The sequence below is a fragment of the Myotis daubentonii genome, chromosome 15 (genome assembly GCF_963259705.1).
Source record: "Myotis daubentonii chromosome 15, mMyoDau2.1, whole genome shotgun sequence".
Taxonomy (NCBI): domain Eukaryota; kingdom Metazoa; phylum Chordata; class Mammalia; order Chiroptera; family Vespertilionidae; genus Myotis; species Myotis daubentonii.
The window spans coordinates 6,552,278-6,562,108 of NC_081854.1; the positions used below are offsets into that span (position 1 = coordinate 6,552,278).

The 9,831-nt window shown below is 47.0% G+C and overlaps 1 pseudogene; it reads left to right on the forward strand.

The window, feature by feature from the left end:
- The first annotated feature begins 224 nt into the window (after window positions 1–224).
- LOC132217266 (beta-1,4-galactosyltransferase 3-like) lies at window positions 225–3,112 on the forward strand (annotated as a pseudogene).
- Window positions 3,113–9,831: the final 6,719 nt, after the last annotated feature.

The following is a 9,831-nucleotide window of genomic DNA, read 5'->3' on the forward strand; positions in this document are numbered from 1 at the left end:
CATGAGACAAAAATGATAATAACACCTGCATTATTGGGTCGTGGGAAAAACTAATCGACTTAGTGAATGTATAGCAGTGAGGCCAATGCCTGGCACATAGTAGGCTCTCAATAAATGATATGATGATGATGATGGTGATTTTGATGATGGTAATGACTGTTTTGATGGTGATGATTCTGGTAATTACGGTGACAGTTAAGATGCTGTTGCTAACAGTGGTGACGATGATGGTGACAGTGGCGACAGTGATAATTGTGCTCATGGTGATGATGATGGTGATGCTAATAGTGATAATGGAGTTAATGTGATTATGTTGAGGTAATGAAGATAGTGGTGATGGTAATGATGATGGACATGATGATAATAAGTGATGATGTAACAATTAAGCTGGCGGTGATGAAGAAGATGATGATGATGATGGAGGAAGAGGAGGAGGAGGAGAGGCAAATCCTGTCATGGTTCCTGGGCATCAGACCCAGTCATTGGTCAGAACAGAAACAGACCCAGTGGTCCCTGATTACTCCTAAACGCCGCCTCCCTCAGATGACCTCTTGAAGGTGATGATCCTTGAGAGCCTTGAAGATGGCTGAGGAGGGAGAGCTGAGAGGCTGAAGTTACTGACTCTGCCTAGGATGGTGGGGGGTGGGGATCCGAGAAAAGTTTCCCAGGGGAAGTAACCTTTACATTGTACCTTTCTGGGCAAGTGTGGGTTTTCCAGCTCCACAGTGGGAATAAGAAGGGGTTCCAGGCAGGAGAACAGGACTTGAATAGGTGAGAAGGATGGGCCTGGCAGGTGAGAGAACACTACTGCACTGAGCATCTCTGTCCACCCAGGTGAACAACACCGCCTTCAACCGGGGCCAGCTTCGCAATGTGGGGTTCTGGGAGGCCATGCAAGAAGGGGACTGGGACTGCGTCTTCTTCCACGATGTGAACCTCCTGCCAGAGGACAACCGCAACCTCTACATCTGTGACATCTTCCCTGCCCACGTGTCCGTGGCCATCGACAAGTTCAACTACAAGTAGGTTTGCCGGGAGTCGGTCCATCCTTGCTGTTTCAAGGGACCTGGCATATATAGCATACTGTTCTTAATATGTTTGCTCCCCTTAGCGCTGTGTGTTTTAACCAAGGTCACCTCTCCGAGAAAGGTTGTTTCCCCAGGGAGGGATTTTTCCCTTAAGTTAGGGAGGGAATAAAACCCCTTAACTAAGTGCCAGGCGGGTAGTTAATCACTTTAACTACGAACAATCACGCTTAAGCTACATAATCTTTACTCCCTGGAATGGAGATAAGAAATGCCCTAACCTTTGTAATAGAGATTGATAGGATTGAATCAACTGGTATAAATACAGATGTAACAAGACAGAAAGAGAGAGAGCTAAGAAGACAGAACCAAGAAGACAGAACCTAAACAGAACCTAGAGACAGAAGAACTTCGCTAGAGAAAACATGGCAAAAGATCCTGGACAGAAACTGGCAACAGAACCTAGAGACAGAACCTAGCGAGAGAACATGGCAAAAGATCCTGGACTGAACCTGACTACAGAAATTGGCAAGAGAACCTGACTAGAACCTGGTAACTGAACCTGGCTGGAGAACCTGGACAGAACCTGGCTGGAGAACCTAGCGAGGGAACATGGCTACAGAACCTGGCTGGAGAACCTGGAGAACCTGGCTGGAGAACCTAGCAAGAGAGCATGGACACAGAACCTGGTTGGAGATCCTAAGCAGAACCTCTCTGGAGATCCAGACCAGAACTTGGCTGGAGATCCTGGCTAGGCTGCTGATCAACTGAACACTGTCTCCGTGTCCTTCCTTCTTTGCCGACTCCGTCTACGCCTTTGGGAACCCCTGGACCTACTGGGGTTGGACCCCGGCATAGGTGGAGGGAGGGGGCCTGTTGGCCAGGCCCTGCTCTTCCCTGAATCATGCCCGGTTCATATGTATGATCCAGACCCTGATCCCTGGGGTTGAGGCAGGGAGGGGACGACGGGGCTTGAGCAAAGACCTCATAGACAGTGAAGAATCTTCCTCGTGGATGTGGATGCCAAGTAGGGATGGAATTGGTTATTAATATGGGAGTCAGGATGCACCTAATAAAGTGGTAGGCAAACAGGTTTTTAACTGAGGTTAGAGGATGGGAATGAGTGATAGGAGGGGCCAAGTAAGGGTCAGGAAGGGGGCCATCATTGGGGTCACAAGATGGGCTTGTCAGATGATTCAGGGAGTGGGTATGGGTCGGAGGAGAGGTGATCACAGGGGTGAGTGGAGAAGGGCTAACCCAGAAATTAACCTTGGAGATCCTGTCCAGGAAAGGATCAGGGCCTATTACCTGAACTAATTTGTGTTTCCAACTCTCTCTGCCATCTCTAGGCTGCCCTACTGAGGCTACCTTGGAGGGGTGTTTGCCCTGCGTCCAGTTCACTACCTCAAGATAAATGGCTTTCCCAACACATATTGGGACTGGGATCGTGAGGACAATGACATCGCTGCCAGGTGGGGAGGCCTTGCTCTAGGGACCTAGCACAGGGCTGCAGATTCCCCCGTGGTGTGGGAAGTACAAGCTGCCCTAGACAGAGGGGGGCATGGGCCACCCTGGCCCGAGAGGGTGCGCTGTGGCCTGGGGATCCTATCAGGGGAGACAGGCATTTAGCCTCTGCCCTCTTCCCTCTAAGGCTGGAACTAAACGGGGTGCTCCTCTCACGACCCCATTTGCTCTTTGGCCGCTACCACATGCTGGAGGAGGGGCTGGACCCCAGCCATGAGCAGAGTCCCAAGAGGTGAGTCAGGGTTGGAATGGGGTGGCTGGTTCTGGGTCATCCCTGAGCCCTGGGCTCACATGGCTATTGCTCCCCCCAGTCCTGGCTTCCTGGCTGAGATCCAAAGCAGGTGGCAACAAGATGGCGCGAACTCACTGGGCTACACGCTGCTCTACAAGGAGCTGCAGCCTCTCTACACCAACCTCACTGTGGACATCACCATCCCAGCCCCAGGAGCCCCAGTGCCAAGCTGAGGGTTATCTGGAGGCTGGAACAGAATCCCTAAGATGGGCTGCGGGGAAGCCCTCTGACCTGCCTCACCTGGTTTCTTATTAAAGGAGAGTTTATTTTACTGGATTCTTCTGACATCCCTAATCCTCCATCCATCTATCCATCCATGCATTGTCCCACTCAGATTCACCAAGCGCTGATTCTCCCCACACAGTTCCAAGTGCTTAACACACACACACACACACACACACACACACACACACACACACACACACACACACTTCTCATGCAAACTCATGGGGTAAGCACTATTATAATCTTCCTCTTGAAAACCAGGACAGATGAATTAAATGACTTGCCCAGTTGATGTAGAATTAAATACAGGAACCTGGATCCTGGGCCTGTCCACTTAAAGATGATGCTATTCTGCTTTTTGTAGTGAACTGGAAAAAAAAAGGGAGAGGGGGAGAATGAATAAAAAATGTGAGGATGGTTGGATAAATTATAGCATGTCCACATGATAGAATACCATGCAGATATTGGATAGCTGTATTGTGTGAAAAGAACAAGTACACATGTGTATGGTATGATTTGGTATTTATAAAACAGGAAAGAGTTCCTATGTTGATGTATGATTATGAGCATACTAGTGAGTGTATGTGGATAACAAATGTTGGCAAACTTCTTCTGTAGAGGGCCAGAGAGTATATATTTTTGGCTTGTAGATAACATGGTCATTAACACAATCAACTCTGCCACTGGAGCACAAAAGCAGCCCCAGACAATAAACAAGTGAATATGAATGTGTTCCAATAAAACTTTATTTTAAAAAACAGATGGCAAAGCAGATTTAGCTGATGGCCAGTTTGCTGACTCCTGGTGTGTATGTTTAGGAGCCTGTATAAACATATGAAAGAGTCCATAACCAGTCCATACACTGGTTATCTATGAGAGGCTCATCACTGCTTTCTGAACCTGGTGATATTTAAATCACTGCCCAAGATATTCAATATAAAATATCAGAATTGTGTGGAAAAACTTATCTGTAACTCTCCAATGCAGCTTAACAATGTTGCTTAAAAAAAAAGTCCAATTGATTTCCAAATCCAAGCATATATTTATGTCTACTATCCCCATTTTTTCCTGCTCCTTTGTTTAATTTAAAGTTGCTTCATGGACCACTTACAACTGCTAAGCCCATAAAATTGCCTTCCAATGTCACTGTACTTCTAAGGTGACACCACTTTTTCTGACCTTCAAAAGCAGTCATTCACTATGCCCCCTATTTTGATACTTATATTTTGAATAGCTTTCCATTAAATAGACACGAGGACTTCTGTGAGGATCAAATGAGATGAGGCACATGAAAACGCTTCACAAACATTTGGTTAAATTGTAAAATGTGTGTACCTGGCTATAAAGCAAGTCGTCTTCCTGGGCTGAAGAAACTCCAAGGAGGCTAGTTGCTAGGGAGAGGAAGCCAGGTGTTGCTCTGTGATGTCATTACCCGGCGCCCACAGCAAACGTTTCTGGGCTGGGCTAGGCTGTGGGCCACATTTTGTGCCATGGGGTCTTGGCAGCATTGGCTGTGATTTGGTGGGGTGTCGCTCTGGGATGGTGGCAGGGCCTGTGTCCCACTTGGGGGAAGCCGAGTGTTGGTTTGTTGGCGCCAGGTCTGCGGTGCCGTTTATTTTTAAATGGCCAATGCGCATCATGGCAGCTCCTGCATTCAGCATCTGCCCCCTGGTGGTCAGTGCACATCATAGCTACCGGTCGGATGGACACTTAGCCTTTTATATGTATAGATAGATTATACATTATCTATCTATCTATCTATATATATGTCTATATAGTAGGTATTAAAGAATAGATGAAAACAATGAAATAGAGGATGAATAATAAAACTATTCAGTACATTTTAAAATTGATAGTATGTGGCCATGATGATAATGTCACTGAAATAGCTATATTTTTGCATAACTGTATTTTGTACCAAAATATTTTTCATTTAAAAAGTAACAAAATCTCAATATTTGTGGTAATAAAATCTTAAATAACCTAATATGTGAATTGTCCCCTTGACCAGGAGTTGGACCAGGGGGTTGTACCCGCCAACCGCCCAGGGCCCCTCGCCCTGGCTGGCCCCACCTCCAATCAGCCTGTGGCCCCTCCCCCCAGCTGACCTCGCCCCGATGGTCCCCTCCCACTCCAATCTGGGGTGGGGCTGGACGGCCAACCTCCCACATCCCCTCCCGGAAGCCAGCCTAGCCCAATCTGCTCTGACTGGGGCAGCTGGCCAGATCCCAACCGTGTATGAACTCGGTATTGTGTGTTCAGCTCTCCAAGTCAAGTCTCCTTCCATTACCATTTATCTCCCCCCTATACTCTCTTCTGCCTCCCTGCACCCTATAATCATTATTGTACCCATTGTGTGGCTAAGGAACCTGAGACCGAATTGTGTTTCATAATTTGCCTTAAGGTCACTCAGTCTGCAAAGGGACTCAATCCTGTGACTGCCTCATTCTAAACTGAACAAAGTTGCCACTATCCAGTGTGGTCCCCTACAAGGACAGAGTCCCCAAAAACATCCTTTTTGACCTCAAGAAACCCCCAATGAGCAGACCACAGGACTACCAGAAGGTCACGAAATGCCTCTCAGCCACTGACATAGGCTCTTTAAATCATTACTACCTTCATCGTCAATAAATGTGTCTCAGAGAGTGTGGTTTCCACAGGGCCTGAAATAACTCCCAACATGGGATTCCAAATAACGCCCCCAATGGGAAACCATCACCTATCTGCTCAGCTGCCAATCACTGACCCTTACCCTGTCCACAGGCACAGCAAGGAGAAACCAACACTGACCCTACCATCCATCCCCAAAGGACCCCAACACTCAGTGCCAGAGAGCAATGCAGTCAACTGGTTCCCATATGCTACCCTTAGCACCCCGCTCTACCCATTTCATTAGGTCCCCAATCACTGCCCCCCCAGCGGAGTGTGTCACAGTGTGACCCTCAAAATCCTCCAATCACAGAGGCTCCCGCTCCCCATCAATCACTGCCTCCTTCAGCGCCTCACTTCCCCAAATGTCCTCAAGGGACATCAACTTAAGGCCCCTTAAGTTGCGCCTCAAATGATCAAGTTTTATGGGACAATATAAAATCTATTAAAGTACACTTGGAATTTGTTACAAAAAAAATACTTATATCCATACAGAAAATACACAAGGAATGAAAATTAACGAGCCAATCTTCCACCTTCAATTCGAAACCCCCTCTGACCGCGCAGAATCCCCACTGCTAACCTTCCACAGCACCTCCGCGACCCTCAAGCAACCGATGGTTAGATGCAGTTGGTGACGTCAGCAAAAATGTTCTAGTGAGCATGCGCACAGTTCACCCCAAGCCGGAAGCGGGTGAACTGTGGACCGGAAGTGGGTGAACTGTGAACCGGAAGTGGGTGGACTGTGCACACGCTCACTAGACCGTTTGAAGCCACAGCCTGCCAATGGTCATCATGGAGAATTACGGTGTCTCTCCATCCCATGGTTCATTTCTTCCTGGGACTGTCATTTCTTTCTGGGACTGTCTGGGCGAACGATATGGCCGCGCCCACTGGGATTATGACACTGGAGGCCGCCATTTTCCAAGAACTTTCATTCCATACAGCCAAAGTCTTGGGGGTAGTCCTTCCACGTTGGCAGGAGACCTATTAAAAAACCGGGATATATTCATTTCTAGGAGAAACTGGCATTGTATATTCTGAAAAAATACCTTTTCTCTGTATTGCCACACTGACGTAAGGCTCCGCTCTCAGAATCCAGGAATCCGGCCCCTCTTCTCTCCCACCACTCTTTGCACAGAGAAGCTAATGGAGACGTGTTGGGAGCCCCGTGGGTGTTGAGCTTGGCAGAACTCCCCTCCATCGCCAGCTTCCATTGCGGGGCAGCTGCAGGACGGAGGCTCTGAGCTTGGCTCTCCAGGGTCCAGCTCGCTCTAGCAAGGAGGTTGCTGTCAATCTCACACACCAAACACAGGGACTGGTCCTCATCCAGTGCCCTGCAGGTGGGAGAAGAACATGGTAGAGACAGGGAAAAGGGGAGACAAGGACGCACAGAGATTCTGCAGCTGACTGCCAGGGGTTGAAGCCAGATGTTCACGTTTCAGCAAGTTAGTTAACCAATCTGTACTTCAATTTTCTGTTTCATAAGGTTGTGAGGATGGAATAATTAAACAAATGATCTCGTGCAAAATGTTTAAACAGCCCTCATTGGTTTGGCTCAGTGGTTAGAGCGTCACCCTTGGACTGAAGGGTTTCTGCTTGGATTCCCATCTAGGTCACAAACCTCGGTTGCAGACTTGATCCTGCACCCCCACTTGGGGCGCCTGCGGCAAGCAACCAATCAATGTGTCCCTCCCAGATCAATGTTTCTCTCTGTGTGTCTCTTCCCTCTCCCTTCCATTCTCAAACTCAATGGAAAAAATATCCTCCATGAGGATTAACCAAAAAAATAAATATTTAAGCAATGCTGTTACATAATTAGAATGAGCTGTTACATGAGAAAAATAAGATTTATTCTATTTCACCTATTCAACAAGTATTTGTTAGGATTCTATGATGTGCTTAGGGAAAAAAATTACTTAAGGTCAATGTTTGCAAAAGTGTGAAGATTTCAACATTTCCCCTCCAAAACCATTAGTAAATGCTTTGACATTCAGTTTGTTCTTTTTTGAATCATCATGTCATCATTCTTGTTGATTTTGTTATAGTAATAGGTCTAACTCTTCTGGATCCTTCCAAATACATGGCGTTGGCAAATTTTCCAAACATCACTTTTCATCCTTGATCTCATGAAATCTTGCATCTCTTGAGAAAGGTGCAACATTACCTGTTATTCTTTGCACTGTATTCACATTGCATTGTAGGAGGTTTTCATCATTGGACAGAGAGACTGAGATAGATATTTTTAATATTATGATTTATCATAAGAAATACAATACAAGATATTTAGTCTTCATCCCTGTTCCTGGCAGAGCTCCCCAAATCCTTGGAATTTCCCAAGTGATGTAAGCTATAAATGTGTCTTCTTAAAAAGTTGATCGAGTGACTTTGGGAAAGCACCTAAGGATGGGGGCTGGTTGCCTGGGGAGCAAACTATGTGATTAGAGGGTTGGAACTTTCAGTCCCACACCACCTCTCCCCCAACTCTGAGAGGTGAGCAGCTGGAGGTAGAATCAGTTGACAATGGCAGTGATGCAATCAATCATGTCTATGTTATGAAGCCTCCGTAAAAACCCAAAAGGACAGGGTTTGGATAGTTTCCAGGCTGGTGAACATGGGGAGATTGGGGAGCGTGGTGCACCGGATTGGAAAGAGCATGGAAGTCTGGCGCCCTTTCCCCATACCTTGCCCTATGCATCTCTTTCATCCAGCTGTTTCTGAGTCTTACCACATTCCCTGGCTCAGGAAGCTCATATAATCAGAAGGGAACTTGTGGCTTCATGTAACACAAGCCAGATGGTTTTCAGTGAGGCAGCTTAGCAGGCCCGGAGTCTACTGTGTCAAGAGGATGAGGAAGGGGACTTTCATGGTCTCAATGGATGGAGTCTCGGAGGGTGAGGAGCTGGATGACCTGAGAAAAGGCTGAATCTTCAGGACCTGATACAAGAGCCCATGAGACTATAAAATCTGAGAAAGAAGAGGTGTGAGGAGGAGGCAGAGGAGGGGTTTGGGGTAGTGAGAGCAGCAGATGGTAAGGCTATCTTGGTCCTCTCTGGGAGAGGAAAACCACATCACAAAGGCAGAGCTTGTGGGGAAACCCAAGGAGGGTGTGTGTGTGTGTGTGTGTGTGTGTGTGTGTGTGTGTGAGGCAGGCTCTTCACTGAACCTATGGATGAAAAAGGGGCCACATATTAAACCTGACAAGCTCAGGGGTGGCATGTGTTGTGGCCTTACAAACTCAGAGACCTAATGTAACCGCATAGGATGGTCTGAAATGAAAACTTCTTATCTAAAAAGGAGTCATGGTGGGTAGTCATGTCCTAGCAGATATCTTCCTTGACAAAGGTTCATCTTTACCTTAAGTAAGTGTGTCTATTGTCTGTTTGCATCTGCAATAACAGACCTTTGGAATGTCAGAGTAATCCCCCCTTTTCGAGACCCCTCAGAGCACAATCTCTCACCAAAGCAGGAGACCATGAAACCCTCATTGTTACCTTGTTGCCCCAATACCATCTCCATGTGCTGTAAATGTTAATCGTTAACTATCCTATACCCGCCAATGCAAAGGAAGTATTTGTCTCTTCATTTTATTCATCATCCAATCTCAGAGAATTCCCCACTTTGCTTTCTCCCGCCTCCCTAATTTACCACCAATGAGTTTCGTGTAACCCTTTTTCATACCTTCTTCTTTGATGGTAACGTATAAACTACAAAACTGCCATTCTCTGGAGCATTTTCTCAATCCGTTGAGCTTTTGCTCCTTGACAATTATCATCAATTTGGCTCAAATAAACTCATAAACATTCTAACAGGTTTGGACGTTTCCTACACGACCCTCCAAACTCTGATCTGTTGAGTATTGGCCTTTGTTTTGAAGCATTGGGCACACGAACCTTCGGCCCGTGACAAGAGGAGTTTGGGAGCTTTGGCCAGCGCTTCACAAGGCTTCCTACCTGGGCTGAGGATGAGCATGGATGGGAGGATTTGGTCCCAGGAGAGTCCCCTGCATGGAGAAGGGCCTCCAGGAGGTGGTGTCTGTGTGGGGAAGTGAAAGCAACAGCGCTCCCTTGTGAAGTGTCTTTGGGGTGAAGTGGCTTAACCTTCACTTCCCCTGCA